Source organism: Giraffa tippelskirchi, chromosome 4 (assembly GCF_054371585.1).
Source record: "Giraffa tippelskirchi isolate mGirTip1 chromosome 4, T2T-mGirTip1v1.2.pri, whole genome shotgun sequence".
Taxonomy (NCBI): domain Eukaryota; kingdom Metazoa; phylum Chordata; class Mammalia; order Artiodactyla; family Giraffidae; genus Giraffa; species Giraffa tippelskirchi.
Window position 1 is genome coordinate 172266237 of NC_137278.1, and position 19658 is coordinate 172285894.

Consider the following 19658-nt stretch of genomic DNA (forward strand, 5'->3'; position numbering starts at 1 on the left):
GCCTTGGAACTGTCAGGGGTCTCTTGTTATGTCATTTAGCTTGCTGATTGAGGATCACTTCAGTTCAGTTCAGTTCAGTCACTCAGTCGTGTCTGACTCTTTGCGACCCCATGAATCACACACGCCAGGCCTCCCTGTCCATCACCAGCTCCTGGTGTTTAGCCAAACTCATGTCCATTGAGTCGGTGATGCCATCCAGCCATCTCATCCTCTGTCGTCCCCTTCTCCTCCTGCCCCCAATCCTTCCCAGCATCAGGATCGTTTCCAATGAGTCAACTCTTCGCATCAGGTGGCCAAAGTATTGGAGTTTCAGCTTCAACATCAGTCCTTCCAATGAACACCCAGGACTGATTTCCTTTAGGATGGACTGGTTGGATCTCCTTGCAGCCCAAGGGACTCTCAAGAGTCTTCTCCAACACCACAGTTCAAAAGCATCAATTCTGCGGCGCTCAGCTTTCTTCACAGTCCAACTCTCACATCCATACATGACCACTGGAAAAGCCATAGCCTTGACTAGACGGACTTTTGGTGCCAAAGTAATGTCTCTGCTTTTTAATATGCTATCTAGGTTGGTCATAACTTTCCTTCCAAGGAGTAAGCGTCTTTTAATTTCATGGCTGCAATCACCATCTGCAGGGATTTTGGAGCCCAAAAAAATAAAGTCTGATACTGTTTCCACTGTTTCCCCATCTATTTCCCATGAAGTGATGGGACCAGATGCCATGATCTGGTGGGATCATGATGGTGGGATTGAAGAGAGAATTCATAGGGCCTGGACTCCATCTTAGGCCTGTTAATGCTGATCATGCTCGGCCACCTCTCTAATGGAATCTAAACTCTGTGCTTAGTGTCTGTGGAAACGACAATAAAAGGATGACTCCCTCTGGACAGGGGAACCTTGAAGATTGTATCCAGGTTCAGTTCAGTTCAGTTGCTCAGTCATGTCTGACTCTTTTCGACCCGATGAATTGCAGCACGCCAGGCCTCCCTGTCCATCACCAACTCTCGGAGTTTACCCAAACTCATGTCCATTGAGTCCGTGATGCCATCCAACCATCTCATCCTCTGTCGTCCCCTTCTCCTCCTGCCCCCAATCCTTCCCAGCACTAGGGTCTTTTCCAATGAGTCAGCTCTTCACATCAGGTGGCCAAAGTATTGGAGTTTCAGCTTCAACATCAGTCCTTCCAATGAACACCCAGGACTGATCTCCTTTAGGATGGACTGGTTGGATCTTCTTGCAGTCCAAGGGACTCTCAAGAGTCTTCTCCAACACCACAGTTCAAAAGCATCAATTCTGCAGTGCTCAGCTTTCTTCACAGTCCAACTCTCACATCCATACATGACCACTGGAAAAGCCATAGCCTTGACTAGACGGACCTTTGTTGCCAAAATAGTGTCTCTGCTTTTAAATACGCTATCTAGGTTGGTCATAACCTTCCTTCCAAGGAGTAAGCGTCTTTTAATTTCATGGCTGCAATCACCATCAGCAGTGATTTTGGAGCCAAAAAAAATAAAGTCTGACACTGTTTCCATTGTTTCCCCATCTATTTCCCATGAAGTGATGGCACGAGATGCCATGATCTTAGTTTTCTGAACATTGAGCTTTAAGCCAACTTCTTCACTCTCTTCTTTCACTTTCATCAAGAGGCTCTTTATTTCTTCTTCGCTTTCTGCCATAAGAGTGGTGTCATCTGCTATCTGAGGTTATTGATATTTCTCCCGGCAATCTTGATTCCAGCTTGTGCTTCATCCAGTCCAGCATTTCTCATGATGTACTCTGCATATAAGGTAAATAAGCAGGGTGACAATATACAGCCTTGACGTACTCCTTTTCCTATTTGGAACTAGTCTGTTGTTCCATGTCCAGTTCTAACTGTTGCTTCCTGACCTGCATACAGGTTTCTCAAGAGACAGGTCAGATGGTCTGGTATTCCTATCTTTTTAAGAATTTTCCACAGTTTATTATGATCCACACAGTCAAAGGCTTTGGCATAGTCAATAAAGCAGAAATAGATGTTTTTCTGGAACTCTCTTGCTTTTTCAATGACCCAGAGGATGTTGGCAATTTGATCTCTGGTTCCTCTGCCTTTTCTAAAACCAGATTGAACATCTAGAAGTTCACGGTTCATGTATTGCTGAAGCCTGGCTTGGAGAATTTTGAGCATTACTTGACTAGCATGTGAGATGAGTGCAATTGTGCGGTAGTTCGAGCATTCTTTGGCATTGCCTTTCTTTGGGATTGGAATGAAAACTGACCTTTTCCAGTCCTGTGGCCACTGCTGAGTTTTCCAGATTTGCTGGCATATTGAGTTCAGCACTTTCACAGCATCATCTTTCAGGATTTGAAATAGCTCAACTGGAATTCCATCACCTCCACTAGCTTTGTTCGTAGTGATGCTTTCTAAGGCCCACTTGACTTCACACTCCAGGATGTCTGGCTCTAGGTGAGGGATCACACCATTGTGATTATCTGGGTCATGAAGATCTTTTTTGTACAGTCCTTCTGTGTATTCTTGCCACCTCTTCTTAATATCTCCTGCTTCTGTTAGGTCCATACCATTTCTGTCCTTTATCGAGTATTCAGGTTACTCATTGCCTAAGAGAAAACATACACTAATCACCCCTGTCTCTGGACAGGCCATAAATTTTTCTGTACCTATTGGAGTGTATCCTCAGGCTTATTGATTATTGGCCAATTGTTTAACTGTTTGATCACATAACACATGAATGATGGGATTATTGTGATTGTATTTACCCTTCCTTTGTTTATGTAAGTCTCAAGGAATTAGGGGTGGTGAGTTCGGACACGTACACATGGGGTATAAAAGATTTTCACAAATGCTGGTCGGGGTCCTTGGCTAAGAGAAGACTCTGCCTGGGGCCCACCAGTGTAATAAACTGCACTCCACTACCTGCATCATGATGGACCTTGACTGAGGATCAAGGTCTAATCAAAGTCCACTTGTCTGCGATCTTGTACCCATTTGATTCTAAATCAAATGTGCTTATGTTGTGTCCTTGGGCTATGTCATTCTTTCAAAAGTTGTGCCCTGCCCTTTTCCCTCCTGTTACAGTTCCTCTATGCCAGGCTCTATTTCAAACCTTTAACCATGGCGATCCGGTTATCTACTGGAGATACACTCATTATTCCTATTTTCAGAAGAGAAATTGAGGTGCAGAGAGGTGAAGCAAATTACCCAAGATCACACAGCTGATAAGAGGCAGCTGTGGAATCTGAGCCAAGGCACACTGTCTAGAGCCCAGTAAACTGTGCTGATCATCTTGTAACAAAACCTCATCGAAATTCTTGAGTAAGGGGTGGGGTAGGGGAATGGGGACTAAGCCCTCTTGCTATGCCAGGGTTTGGCATGCACCAGCTCATCTAATCTGCCAGCAGCAGGGGCTGGGAGCATGTATTGTCTCATTACTCAGATGAGGAGACCAAGGTTCTAAGCCATGAACCAACCCAATGTCACATTGCAGATGAAACAGCTGGGATTCTACCCCAGGGCTGCACCAAGAGGCCCGTTCCCTCCCATCATTTTGTCCCACCCAGACCCTGTCCCAGAAGTAAGGTCCCCAGCTTCCCCTCCTGAGCTGCACTGGCCCACCAGAGGGCATCTGGCCTGTGTGGAGCAGGGCCCAGAAAGGTACCTAGTTGCTCCTCCTTGCCTGGTGCAATGTCTCCCTAGACCAATGCTCCCTGACTGGGCTGGTTGTCTCTTTGGATCCCCCAATTTCCTATAGTACAGAGCATAGCCTCAGTACTTTGCACACAAAGGGTGCTCAATAATTGCTTTAAGGGCTTCCCTGGTTGGAGAAGACTCTTGGGAGTCCCTTGGACTGCAAAGAGATCCAACCAGTCAATCCTAAAGGAAATCAACCCTGAATATTCATTGGAAGAACTGATGCTGAAGCTGAAACTCCAGTACTTTGGCCACCTGATGCGAAGAGGTGACTCATTAGAAAAGACCCTGATGCTGGAAAGGATTGGGGGCAGGAGGAGAAGGGGATGACAGAGGATGAGATGGTTGGATGACATTACCGACTCAATGGACATGGGTTTGAGCAAGCTCCGGGAGATGGTGAAGGACAAGGAAGCCTGGCGTGCTGTAGTCCATGGGATTGCAAAGAGTTGAACACGACTTAGCAACTGAACAACACTAAACAAGGCTGCAGAAAAACTAAGCCTGCATGCGGCAACTAGAGAGTCCATGTGTCACAAGGAAAGATCTGGTATGACACAAGGAAGATCCCTCTTGCCTCAACTAAGATCCGGTATTCTGCAAATAATAAATAAATAAATACAAAAAAACCCCAAAAACAAAAAAACACGAATTATGAGCACAGAAGTTGCCGCTAGAGGGCGATGTGTGCCTCTTCCCAGCCTCCACACAGGAGCAGGAAGGTGAGATGAAAGCAAGGAGTGGCCCAAAGAGGACAGCAGCCTCTTCCTCCTTGGGAGCTCCAGGTGCCCACAGGACAAGATGAGGAAGCAAGCAGGGCCCATCAATTCCAGGCAGGCAGCATGAGAGGAAACCAAGGAAAGAGAAAGCCAAGAGAATGACCCACAAGGGATCTTAAAGACTCTCAGATCTATCCTCTCCCTGTAGAGATGATGAGTCTGGGCCCAGAGAGGGGCAGATATTAGCCTTAGGTCACACAGCAGAGTGGAGGTTTAAACCCTGCCCTCCAGCCTCCCAGAATGCTTCGTCCCACTTAACCCCCAGATACAGAGAAGGAAGCTTAACTCAAGGGATTCCTCACCTTCCTCTAGTTGGTACAGATCAGTAATGGGTTCCCGAGACAGCCCCAGGCCCCAGCCCTCTATTCCTCCTGTGTCTCATTCCCAAACACCTCCATCTCCAACCCTAATTACCCAAAGACTCACAGTCCTGCAGTGGGTCCTTGCTCTGACCCACTTCCTCAGCCCTCTATATCCCTTATTCTGCTCATCTGGCCATCATTCTGTCCCCCAAGTACCACTGCCCAGCCTTCAGGCTCAGCTGCTGTCCTCTTAGAATGAAAATCAGATAATGTCCTATCCTTGGCTGAACCCCTGCCCAACAAAGGCTTTCCGCTGCACTTATGATACAACCTCACCTACTCAACCTGTAAGTCTCAGCCCTGCCACCCCTGTCCCTGCCTCCCCGTTAGCCCTTGGAGGGTTCTAAGCTCAAACCTGCCCGACCCTCACCATACTCCCTCTGAGCTCCTACTACAGTCTTCCCAGACCAGCCTCTCCCCATCTAAAGCTGACAAGTGCCTGTTAAGTCCTGGCGCCTACCTGTCTCCCCAGAGCACTTGCTCTCATTTGTAATTGGTTGGACACTGGGGAAGGATTTGCTTGGGATCTGTCCTCCTGGCTGGAGGCTGTGGCTCCTCAAGATCACAGGTCAAGTCCATGGAGTCCCATGGGTTCTCTGGCAAGTGGAGCCATGTGTGGCTCATGGTAGGTGCTCAAATTGTAGCTGTTGAAAGAATGGATGGATGGAGGGATGGATGGATGGATGAAGGGATAGATGAATGGAGAGAAGGATGGAGGATGGAAAGAAGGAAGTTCTTGGTACTGGATTGAGACAGTGTCTATTCATGCTTTCGTCAATCTAATAGGGATTTACAGAAAACCTACTGCCGGCACCCTGCTGGGCACTGTGGGAGTTATAGGATGTGTGGGACTTGAAGTCTGTCTAAATCAAGGAAGCACCTTTTAGTATGGGAGTAGGAAAAGTAAAAGTGTTATTCTCTCAGTTGTGTCTGACTCTTTTGCAACCCCATGGACTGTATCCCACTAGGCTTCTCTGTCCATGGAATTATCCAGGCAGGAATACTGTAGTGGATAGCCATTCGCTTCTCCAGGGGATCTTCCTACCCAGGAATTGAACCTGGATCTCCCACATTTCAGGCAGATTCTTTACCATCTGAACCATCAGGGAAGCCCATGGGAGTAGGGCAAATATGTAAATAACTACTAAGGGAGTATATCAGTACCATGTCCTTTGGGTTGAATTTTCAGGACATGTATCAAATGATAAGAGTAAATATATATGATTTGATTTTAAACCTTTCAAGTTTTCATCTAAATAAAGTAATAAGACAGAATAAGTCCTTTTTCAGACACATTTTGCCTTTAGAAAATGTGGTCATAATGAGTCTAAAAGACATGGAGTAGGTCAGTTCAAATAAAACACATGCAGAGGGAAAAAAGAAAGCAGATTCTTGCTTGATAGGGTCAAGCAGGGAATACCTCCCCACATATGCCCTGAACTTCCCCAAATCTAAGACTTTATTCAGGCAACTAGCTGTTGAACAATCATTGGCAGGAAGACACTGGAACCCACCAAAAAAAAGATGCCCCACATCCAAGGACAAGGGAGAAGCCACAACAAAATGGTAGGAGGAGCACAGCTGCAATAAAATCAAATCCTATTACCCACCGAGGGGGCAACTCACAAACCAGAGAACAAGAATACCAAAGCAGTTCTCACAGTGTTGTGAAGGTTCTAGACCCCACATCAGGCTGCCCAGCCTGAGGATCCAGCCAACGGATTGGGACTCCCCAGGGAATCTGATTTTGAAGGCCAGTGGGATTTGATTAGAGTGTTTCCGTAGAATTGGGGGAAACAGAGACTCTTGGAGGGCACAAACAAAATCTTGCGCACACCAGGACCCAGGGGAAAGGAACAGTGACTCCAGAGGAGAGTGAGCCAGACCTACTCGTGAGTGTTTGAGGGTCTTCTGCAGAAGCATGGGTCAGCAGTAGCCTGCCACGGGGATGGGGGCACTGGAAGCAGCAGTCCTAGGAGATGCATCTCGGCATAAGTCCTCTTGAAGTTTATCAATAGCCCTACTATAGAAGTCTACAGACCCCAGGACTGAATTGCCTCAGGCTAAACAACTAACAGGGAGGAAGCCCAACCCCACCCATCAGCAGACAATTGGATTAAAGTTGTGGCTCAGATGGTAAAGCGTCTGCCTCCAATGCCGGAGACCCAGGTTCGATCCCTGGGTTGGGAAGATCCCCTGGAGAAGGAAATGGCAACCCACTCCAGGACTCTTGCCTGAAAAACTCCATGGACTGTCACAAAGAGTCGGACACGATTGAGCGACTTCACTTTCACTTACTGAGCAGGACCCTGCCTGTCAGAGCAAGACCCAGTTTTCCCTACAGCCAGTTCCTCTCATCAGGAAGCTTGCACAAGCCTCTTATCTTCATCCACCAGAGGGCAGACAGAAGAAATAAGAACTACAATCCCAACAGCCTCCTGAACTAACACCACAATCACAGAAAGCTACTCAAAATGAAAATAAATAGATTATATCCCACATGAAGGAATAAGATAAATCCTCAGAAAAACAACTAAAGCAAGTGGAGATAGGCAACCTCCCAGAAAAAGAATTTGGAATAATGATAGGGAAGATGATTCAGGATCTTTGAAAAACAATGGAGGCAAAGATGGAAAAGATGCAAGAAATGTTTACCAAGGACCTAGAAGTACTAAAGAACAAACAAGCAGAGATGAACAATACACTAGAAGAAGTAAATAGCAGAAGAACTGAGGCAGAAAAGTGGATAAGTGACCTGGAAGACAGAAAGGTAGAAATCAATACAGCAAAACAGAATATAGAAGAAAGGATGAAAAGAAATGAAGACAGCCTAACAGACCTCTAGGACAACATTAAATATTCACATTATAGGGGTCCAAGAAGGAGAAGAGAGAGAGAGAAAGGACCCAAGAAAACATCTGAAGAGATAATAGCTGAAAACTTCCCCCAACATGGTAAAGGAAATAGTTAACCATGTCCAGGAAGCACAGAGAGTCCCAGGCAGGATAAACCCAAGGAGGAACACACCAAGACACATGGTAATGAAACTGACAAAAATTAAAGACAAAGGAAAATCATTAAAAGCAACAAGGGAAAAAAGACAAGTAACATAAAATCAAGCCGATTTCTCAACAGAAACTCAACAAACCAGAAGGGAATGGCATGATATATTCCGAGTGATGAAAGGGGAGAACCTACAACCAAGACTACTCTACCCAACAAAACTCTCATTCAAGTTTGATGGAGAAATCAAAAGCTTTTCAGACAAGCAAAAGTTAGGATAATTCAGCACCGCTAAACCAGTCTTACAACAAATGCTAAAGGAACTTCTCTAGGCAGGAAACACAAGAGAAGGAAAAGATATACAAAAAATAAGCCAAAAGCAATTAACAAAGTGGTAATAGGGTCATATATATCAATAATTACCTTAAATGCAAATGGATTAAATGCATCAACCAAAAGACATAGACTGGCTGGGTGGATACAAAAACAACACCCATATATATATATTGTCTACAAGAGACCCACTTCATACCTACGGACACTTACAGACTGAAAATAGGGGATAGCAAAAGGTATTTCATGCAAATGGAAATAATAAGAAAGCTGGAATAGCAATACTTGTATCAGACAAAATAGACCTTAAAATAAAGACTTATAAGAGACAAAGAAAGACAATACATAATGATCAAGGATTCAATCCAAAAAGAAGATATAACAATTATAAATACATATGCACCCAACATAGGAGCACTTTAATATGTAAGGGAAATACTAACAAAGATAAAGGGAAAAATTGACAGTAACACAATAATAGTGGGGGACTTTAATACCCCACTTTCATCAATGGACAGATCATCCAGACAGAAAATCAGTAAGGAAACACAGGCCTTAAATGATACTTTAGACAAATTGAACTTAATTGATATTTATAGAGCATTCCATCCAAAAGGAGCTAACTACACATTTTTCTCAAGTGCACACGACATTCTCAAGGATTGACCACATGCTGGGCCACAAGGCAACCCTTGTTAAATTTAAGAAAATGGAAATCATATCAAGCATCTTTTCTGATCACAATACTATGAGATCAGAAATAAACTACAAGAAAAAAAACTCTAAGAAACACAAACATGTGGCGGCTAAACAATATGTTACTAACCAACCATTGGATCACTGAAGAAATCAAAGAGGAAATTAAAAATACCTAGAGACAAGAGGGAGAAAGCAATGGAACCCCACTCCAGTCCTCTTGCCTGGAAAATCCCATGGATGGAGGAGCCTGGTAGGCCGCAGTCCATGGGGTCGCTAAGAGTAGGACGTGACTGAGTGACTTCACTTTCACGCATTGGAGAAGGAAATGGCAACCCACTCCAGTGTTCTTGCCTGGAGGATCCCAGGGACGGGGGAGCCTGGTAGGCTGCCGTCTATGGGGTCGCACAGAGTCAGACACGACTGAAGCGACTTAGCAGCAGCAGCAGCAGCAGCAGAGACAAGTGAAAATGAGAGCACAATGGTCCAAAACCTATGGGAAGCAGCAAAAGCAGTTCTAATAGGGGAAGTTTATAGCATACAATTTTACCTTAAGAAACAGAAAAATCTCAAATAAACAACCTAACTTTACACCTAAAACAACTAGAGAAAGAAGAATAAACAAAACCTAGAGCTAGTAGAAGAAAGGAAATCATAAAGATCAGAGCAGAAATAAAATGAAATAGAGACAAAACAATTGCACAGATCAATGAAACTAAAAGCTGGCTCTTTGAAAGGATAAACAAGATTGATAAACTTTAGTCAGACTCAAGAAAAACTGGGAGAGGACTCAAATCAGTAAAATTAGAAGTAAAAAGGAAAAGTTACAACTGACTCCACAGAAATACTAAGGATTGCAAATGATTACTATGAACAATTGTATGCCAATATAATGGACAATCTGGAAGAAATGGACAAATTCTTAGAAAGGCACAGTCTCCCTAGACTGAACAGGAAGAAGTAGAAAATATGAACAGACCAATCACAAGCATTGAAATTGAATTAAAACCTCCGTGATTAAAAACCTCCCAATTAACAAAAGTCCGGGGCCTGACAGCTTCACAGGCAAATTTTATTAAACATTTAGCGAAGAGTTAACACCTATCTTTCTGAAACAGTTTCAAAAATTCACAGAGGAAGGAAAACTTCCCAACTCATTTTATGAGGCCACCATCACCCTGATACCAGACAAAAATACCACAAAAAAATTAAATTGCAGGCCATATCACTGATGAACATAGATGCAAAAATCCTCAAGAAAATACTAGCAATCCATATCTAACAATACATGAAAAAGATCATACACCGTGATCAAGTGGGATTCATCCCAGGGATGGAAGAATTTTTCAACATCCACAAATCAATTAACATGATACATCATATTAAAAAATTGAAGAATAAAAACCATATGATCATCCCAACAGATGCAGAAAAGGATTTTGACAAAATTCAGCATCCGTTTATGATAGAAACTCTCCAGAAAGTGGGAATAGAGGGTACGTACCTCAACATAATAAAAGCTATGTATGACAAACTGAAACTATCACAACGTTGTTAATCGACGATACCCTAATAAAAAATGATTTTGGTGTTGAAAAAATAAAATTTAAAAAAGTTTAATCCCATCAAAAATGATGAAAATTAAAAATAAGACGTATTCATTCAGTCAACAAATTTTTATTGAGTACCTACTATGTAGCAAGCTCTCTTCTAGGTTTGTGGACTATAACAGTCTGGTGGGAGACTAGGGGTTGGGGGAGACAGCAGCAGCCAGTGCACAGAAACAATGAATACAATAGCCAAGTAAATTCCATAGGAAGGGCTTCCCTGGTGGCTCAGTGGTAAAGAATCTGACTGCCAACGCAGGTTCGGTCCCTGATCCCGGAAGAGCCCACATGCCTCAGAGCAACTAAGCCCAAGCACCACAGCTATTGAGCCTGTGCTCTAGAGCCCATGCTTCCCAATAAGAGAAGCTACTGCAATGAGAAGCCCGTGCACTGCAACTAGAGAATAACCCCCACTCACCACAATTAGAGAAAAGCCCTGGAAGCAACCAAAAATAAATAAAATTATCTTTAAAATCCTATAGGGATTTAGAAGATGATGAACACTGTGAGAAAAGAAAGCAGGACACAGGGGCTCAGAAGCACAGGTTTAAGTAAGGCAGCCAGAGACCTCAGGAGAAGATAATGCCAAAATCTGGAGCCAGGCAGAACTGGAGGAGGGATCAAAAAAAAACCAAACAACTGCACAGCAATTGATAGCTGCCTGAAACATGCCCCGAGATCCCCAGTCCATGCCTTTGCCCGCACCAGCTGGTGAGTTCCAGATAGGATGAAACAGACTTGCTCTCAAAGAGTATTTACAGGGATTTGTGAACTAGATTGTCCAGAATGGAAAGCTTCTTTTTCACTTCTTCATAGCAAACTCCCACTCATCCTTGAACACCCAAATTTACATGGGCAGAGTTGATTGCTCTCTCTTTTCAGCTACCCACATTTATACAAACTTTGCACCCCATACAAAGTTCTTTTATAGCCCCCAAATGTGCTGTGGGCTTCCCTGGTGGCTCAGTAAAGAATCCACCTGCCAATGCAGAGACTCAGGTTCGATCCCTGGGCCAGTAAGATCCCATGGAGAAGGAAATAGCAACCCACTCCAGTATTCTTACCTGGAGGATTCAATGGACAGAGAAGTCTGGTGGGCTACAGTCCATGGGGTCACAAAAGAGTGGACATGACTGAGGGCTCACACACACACACACACACACACACAAAGAACTTGGAAAAGTGTTGAAGCCTATGAGAAATAATAGCTCAGAATGTGGGTCTGAATCCGGGGTCCACCTCTGATCCAATGACCTTCAACTCCTTCAAAGATCACCTGCCAGATAGATCCAGAAACACAGGTCCTGTCTCAGTTAAGTCGCTCAGTCATGTCCGACTCTTTGCGACCCCATGGACTGCAGCATGCCAGGCCTCCCTGTCCATCACCAACTCCCGGAGTTTACTCAAACTCATGTCCATTGAGTTGGTGATGCCATCCAACCATCTCATCCTCTGTCATCCCCTTCTCTCCCTGCCTTCAATCTTTCCCAGCATCAGGGTCTTTTCAAATGAGTCAGTTCTTCACATCAGGTGGCCAAAGTATTGGAGTTTCAGCTTCAACATCAGTCCTTCCAATGAATATTCAGAGCTGATTTCCTTTACAATGGACTGGTTGGATCTCCTTGAAGTCCAAGGGACTCTCAAGAGTCTTCTCCAACACCACAGTTCAAAAGCGTCAGTTCTTTGGCACTCGGCTTTCTTTATAGTCCAACTCTCACATCCGTACATGACTACCGGAAAAACCATGGCCTTGACTAGATGGGACATTTGTTGGCAAAGTAATGTCTCTGCTTTTTAATATGCTGTCTAGGTTGGTCATAATTTTTCTTCCAAGGAGTAAGTGTCTTTTAATTTCATGGCTGCAGTCACCGTCTGCAGTGATTTTGGAGCCCCCCAAAATAAAGTCTGTCACTGTTTCAGTGAAACAGTGTACCAAGGCCACAGAAGAGGAGCCCAGAAAGAAGGTCATACCTGGAACTGACTGAGCCCTTTTGTAACCATTGCCAAAAGCCTCCCTGATCAGAACCAGCAAGCTTCCTGTCCCCATATTAGGAAAAATGCCCACCCCAGTACCTACCCTATAGCACCCTACGATGGGGTGTGCGTGCTCAGTCATGTCCAACTCTTTGGAGCTCCATGAGCTATAGCCTGCCAGGCTCTTCTGTCCATGGGATTCTCCAGGCAAGAATACTGCAGTGGGTTGCCATTTTCTACTCCAGGGGATCTTCCTGACCCAGGGATAGAGCCCACATCTCCTGTGTCTCTGGCATTGGCAGACAGATTCTTTATCACTGAGCCACCTGGGAAGTCCCACCCTAATCAATCAGCTAATGCCACCCTTCTGGCAGGAATTTTCTTTGCCTTGAGGCTGTAAAAATTGGCCACTAGCCCATGCAAAGCACAGCCTGCTGAGCCAGCCCGCTCTTCTAACAGTGTCTTGTAAGCACTCCCTGGCCTGCTACATCTGCAGAACCTTCATTATCTCTGCTCCCAGCTCCTATTAAACTCACTCCCTTCTGAAATGCTCTGTGTCTGGAAATTCCTTTCCAACCTGTGCTCGGTCTGCCATGACAGTGCCAACCTGCTCCTTCTTGCCTCCTAGCCTTTGTTCAGTTTCCAGGACATGCTGAGCAGTTTCCCACCTCCAGGCCTTTGCCCATGGGGGTTCCTCTGCCTGTAGTGTTGGTACCGCTTCTCCCCCTCTGGGGCTTGGCTGAACCGCCTCTTCCTCAGAGAGACTATCTCTGACCACCCCCAACCTTCCAAATTAGCTTCTTCCATTATTACTTTGAGAGCACTGACCCTAATTTGAGATCCCAGTGTGATGGTCTATAAGAAATGGAATATTTTCTGCAATATCAGTAAACAAGGATGTCACAGTCATCAGTTACTGCAGCCTTCCAATGTGAGCAGGAGGACTCCAAGGGAGGGAGTCAGGAGGGACTCAGGAGGGAGAAGAATACCCGCTGTCTATAGACCGTTGCCACTTCCTATGGTGAACCCCCAAGAAAGAAAGCTCAGTTTGTGAAAAACACAAGATATGGGCCCCAAATGGCTGAGGTACATATGGAAGGAATGATTTCAATGAGCCCAGACTCTTGCATCTTCCTGTACACAGAAAAGCACTAAATTCCTTAAGTTGGAATATCTGGTTTTAATTATCAATAATCTTTTGATGTTCAGACTACTTGCCCCTTGTTGCAAAACTTCTATATAACCTGGCTCCTCCATTTCCTTAGGTCAGTTCTCTCAGGGTCACATGAGATGCAATCTTCCAGGCTTCCAGTTATGTTTTATTCAGAGGGAATTTGAAAAATTCCCACCAGATAAAACATGACTCTCAACTTTGACCAACTGATGTGAAGAGCTGACTCATTTGGAAAACATCCTGATGCTGGGAAAGACTGAAGGGAAAAGGAGAAGCAGGCAGCAGAAGATGAGATGGTTAGATAGTGTCACTGTATTGCTAATCCTGTTCAGGATGCCAGTTGTCTCACTGTTCACGCTGTGTGCACTCTTCACTGACCCAAGGTAGGCAAGGCACGAGCTAAGAGGCTGGAAGGAGACTCGAGGAGCCATAGGAACTGCAGACACATTTACTCTGTCCTGGCTGGCACAGCAACCATAACACAGCCTCTCTCCTGGCTGATGCAGCAGCTGTAGCAGCAGCCACATTAATGTAGCAATAACATAGCCATGCTGCTGCTGCTGCTAAGTCGCGTCAGTCGTGTCCGACTCTCTGCGACCCCATAGATGGCAGCCCATCAGCCTTCCCCATCCCTGGGATTCTCCAGGCAAGAACACTGGAGTGGGTTGCCATTTCCTTCTCCAATGCATGAAAGTGAAAGTGAAAGTGAAGTCGGTCAGTCGTGTCTGACTCGTTGCGACCCCATGGACTGCAGCCTACCAGGCTCCTCCATCCATGGGATTCTCCAGGCAAGAGTACTGGAGTGGGTTGCCATTGCCTTCTCCAAACATAGCCATGACATAACCTCAAATAACATAACCATGATGACACTCCAGTGTAGCCCCAATGTTGTGGCAGCCAGGGCTTTCATGGTGAAGTTCTTGCAGGTGTATGGCACAAAGCAGCTCGTGACCAAGCGAGCACCTCGTGACCAAGTGAGTACCTCGTGAGGTACATGCACAGTGCTATAAGTGATCTCAGCTGTTACACAGTCATTATTTACAAAACATAAGGCAAAAGTGAGAGGCTGTGGGGTGAGAGAGCCTGACCATACCATCTTGCCTAATTGGCTCTTGCCCTACAATCACTGATTCAATGCACACGAGTTTGAACAAACTCCGGGAGATAGTGGAGGACAGAGGAACCTGGCGTGCTGCAGTCCATGGGGTCACAGAGTCGGGCACGCCTTAGTGACTGAACAACAACAACTCAACTTTTAGGTTGTGGATTATTTTAAAGTTGACATCTGTATGATGTCCACCCTCCCAACTAGATCAAAAGCCCCATGAGAGCTGGGTCCGTGTGGGCTTTTGTTCATTGCTTTGCCCCTCTACCCAGCACAGCACAGGGCCCATCATATGCAGTGAAGCACTAAGTGTTGAATGAATAAACACATGACACATTGAGGAAATTATCCAGTCACAGTTTCTTCTGTAAAATGAATATGATAAAATGCCTACCTTCAAATATTAGTTAACGCCAATGAAGAGCCAACTGTGTGTCAGGTTTTAGATACACTTACACTTTTAAATCCACACAATAGCCTTCTGAGGTGGATGCTGTTAATATTATTTTTTAAATATTTATTTGGCTACACTGGGTCTTAGTTGCAGTACATGGGATCTTCAATCTTTGTTGTAGCATGCAGGATCTTTCGTTGTAGCATGTGGGATCTAGTTTCCTGACTAGGGATTGAACCTGGGTCCCCAGCATTGGAAGCATGGAGTCTCAGCCATTGGATCACCAGGGAAGTTCCAAAGCTGTTGTTATTATTATTCTCATTTTCCAGATGAGGAAACTGAAGATCTAATATATCAGATAACCTGCTCTCCTTTACCTGGTTAGAACTAAACCCAGGCAGTGTTTCCAGCAGCCTCAGCTAAACTCAGGGAAGCTCAACTCTTTTGAGGGAGGGTTGGGGAGGACTCCTGGAGCTGATGATATTTCATTGCTGCTATAGCCCCAGTACCCCAGGACCTTGCAGCTCAGCGGTCAAGGCTGATAACTGATGAGTGCTGTGATCAGGGATCACTCAGTGCCAAAGCTGTCTCCAAGTCTGAGCAGCCTCCCTAGAACCAAGATACTCTGGCTGAGGAAGATACTCATGTCTAATGATTGTTAGGGAAACTAAAATGGAGGAAGTCTTGTTCAGGCTTCAGAAGCAGGAGAGCAGGCCTCTTACCTGCTTCTGACCTGCCCGCACACTGCCTGGATTCTGCGCCTGCCAGCAAGCACAACAAGTCAAGTGACACTTTAGATATCACAGAAAAGGGAATGGAACTTGAAATTCTTGAGTCCCTGAAAGTCTGGCCAACCCCCCAGGGTCTAAGGAAATCCCGTGACTCACAAGGTGAAACAAGCAGCATTGTAAAAAGGTTTAAGTAGAACCCGAGCTGCATTTTTTGCATGCAAAACTGATGATGATATCAGTTTGTGGCCTGAGATTATAAGCAGGAGCCCCTGAAACTACAATTTGAAGTCTCACCCATGGGGTGGATGCATCACCAGGGCCCCTTTCCCAATTTGGACTCCAAATTGCTGTTAAGGAGGGACCTCACAGCGCTGTTCAAGTCTGGATGTAGGTCGGCCCAGTTTGGTGATATATGCCCTGTTACTTTTCTCTATTGTTTCTTTTCTTTTAATGCCTGTAAGTTGAAATTAAGTAAAATAATCTATGAAACATTGAAATTGTTTGTGTGTGTAATAAGTGGTTTCTCTTGTTAATGAATCCTTCAAACCTAAATGAAAATGAAACTTTCAGCAAGACAATGATGTGACCAGAGAACTTTGATGAGAAATGAACCAGCTGTGCTCTTGACTACTTCTCACCTGCCACAACCTTTCTGATCTCACTTGGAGGTTTAGCCTAGACCCTTGGGGTTCACTAGTAAATCTTGCTTCCTATCATCCTGCTCTCCTTCCCAGAGGTTGGGTTAGTTGTGGCCCTGAGGGAAGCTGGCTTGAGAACAAAGCTGTTGCACTGAGTGGGCTAAGTGGAAATACGGAACAGGTCAGGGTCCTTAGTGATGCTTCTGAGCTGATGAACCAACCAGCTCCAGAGCTACCTCACCCAGGGGTTTAGGGTTATTTTTTTCCTTTTTCGAAGCTCTAAGTTCAATATGTGTTTCTTGCACCCCAGATCATTCTAACAAATACAGAAAGGGTATGTAACAAAAAGCAGAGAGAGGAAAGGAGGCTTTTCCAGAGCCTTGTGTTTCAGAATGAAGCACAAGCTGGAATCAAGATTGCCAGGAGAAATATCAATCACCTCAGATATGCAAATGACACCATCCTTATGGCAGACAGTGAAGAAGAACTAAAGAGCCTTCTGATGAAAATGAAAGAGGAGAGTGAAAAAGTTGGCTTAAAACTCCACATTCAGAAAACTAAGGTCATGGCATCTGGTCCCATCACTTCATGGCAAATAGATGGAGAAACAGTGGAAACAGTGTCAGACTTTATTTTGGGGGGCTCCAAAATCACTGCCGGGGAAGGCAATGGTACCCCACTCCAGTACTCTTGCCTGGAAAATCCCATGGACGGAGGAGCCTGGTAGGCTACAGTCCATGGGGTCGCTAAGAGTCGGATACAACTGAGCGACCTCACGTTCACTTTTCCCTTTCATGCACTGGAGAAGGAAATGGCAACCCACTCCAGTATTCTTGCCTGGAGAATCCCAGGGACGGCGGAGCCTGGTGGGCTGCCATCTATGGGTTCGCACAGAGTCGGACACAACTGAAGCGACTTAGCGGCAGCAGCAGCAAAATCACTGCAGATGGTGACTGCAGCCATGAAATTAAAAGACACTTACTCTTTGGAAGAAAAGTTATGACCAACCTAGACAGCATATTAAAAAGCAGAGACATTACTTTGCCAACAAAGTTCTGTCTAGTCAAGGCTATGGTTTTTCCAGTAGTCATGTATGGATATGAGAGTTGGACTATAAAGAACGCTGAGCGCTGAAGAATTGATGCTTTTGAACTGTGGTGTTGGAGAAGACTCTTGAGAGTCCCTTGGACTGCAAGGAGATCTAAACAGTCCATCCTAAAGAAGATCAGTCCTGGGTGTTCATTGGAAGGACTGATGTTGAAGCTGAAACTCCAATACTCTGGCCACCTGATGCAAAGAGCTGACTCACTTGAAAAGACCCTGATGCTGGGAAAGATTGAGAGCAAGAGGAGAAGGGGACAACAGAGGATGAGATGACTGGATGGCATCACCAACTCAATGGGCATGAGTTTGAGTAAACTCCGGGAGTTGGTGATGGACAGGGAGGCCTGGTGTGCTGCAGTTCATGGGGTCGCAAAGAGTCGGACATGACTGAGGGACTGAACTGATACTGATGTTTCAAAACAAGAAGGAAAGAGCCTGCATTGCTAGTCAAGAGCTTTGGGAGAGGATACTCTAACTGGACACACAGCCCCCTCTATTGCAATGTCCAAGATGCCCTGGGGTGGGGGGAGAGGCAGGCCGAGGGGAGGCAAGGAGTGTCAGGGTTGAGGCTCCTGGTGAACCTGGATCCTAGCCCCTCTTTCCCAGCTGAGCCTGGTGGCGAGGGCTACAGGGAAGACTTCCAGCACGTCTGGGGCATCTGAGACTCAGAGGAGCCATTCCTCTCTCACTGACCAGAACCCTGGGGAGGTGGCTGAGACCCCAGGGAAGGAACGATCAGATGGTGCATCTAGCCAGATGTGGCTAGCTAGGCTCGGACCTCTGAGGGATACAGAATTTGTGAGATAAGCATGTATGCAGAGAGGACCTGGCTGTCCCAAGAGGAATGAGGATACAGGAGGCTTTACAGTAACGGGTGTGGTTCAGCAGGTGTGGGGGTGGGACCAGGAGCCTGGAGTGAATGGGGTACTGACACAGTTAATAGATGTCCTGTGGGTGATCCTCTCGCTGCCAGGATGCGGCTCTCAGTGCAGCTCCCTAGGAAGTGTGGTAAGAGAAGAACCCCAGCTGGGCAAAATCACATTTCTTCAACTTCAGCAGAATGGAAATTAAACTTAGTCGTGAAGAAACAAAGCAAGCTCTATTTTGTGTACATCTGAGTTCATGGCATCAATTCACTGCCCACAGTGGTGAAGAGCAGTCAGCCAGAGGAAGGTCAGCCACCACCGACCACCCACCCGCCCTGCTGCTGCCCTACAGAGGGGCGCCTGTTTCCTCCATAGTGCCTCCACCCCAGTTACTACTTCCTCCCGCCCACGCCACTGCCTGCAGGTGACCTCACACCTCATCCTGACCCGTGCTGCAGCACCGAGCCTGGTTCCTGGCCTCCCCAGCCTTCTGTCCTCCTGGGTCCACAGACCAGCTGCTCCCGGCCACGCCGGCTTAGCTCCGTGCACTCTTGACTCATGTCATGGAAATCCCTCTCCTTCCCTTTTGGCTCCCGAAGCTGCCCGCTGGCCGCAGCTCTCCCCAGTTTGGCCCCACCCATAATGTTCTTGACATCTGTCTCTGGTCTTGTTGAGTTTCTGCCTATGTTTTTCCCTGCCTCCAGACGTATACGTGGCAGCATGAGGCTACTGGGACAGGCCCTTGGAGCTGGCAGGAGGGGAGGGAGCAGGGGGTTGCATGATTTTATTCCCTGGCCCAGTTCTTGCTTCCTGCAGCTCCTCTTGCCCTTTGCTAGGTAAAAATTATTCATCCAACAAACACTCTCCACTTTTCAAGAAACCACGTGGCTGCCACTGCTAACACACAAACACCATCACATCTGGTCCTCACTCAGGACAGAAAGGGGATGGCCCCCAGGATGGGGAGACAGGATTTCGCCAGCTCCCTGGGGTCACTGGGACTACGCATTGCTGATGCCCTGGAGATGTCACCACAGACCTGGAAGCAGGCTGTGGGGGGCCTTCAGTTTTCCAGGGCCCTTGCCCAACCCCCACCAAAACCTTACTTGTTGGGGAAGTCTCCATAACAAAGATGGAGTGGCTCTTACCCACCAGTGATGACGATATGCCTCCAAGTCAAGAACTGGGATCCCACGGGAACAACTG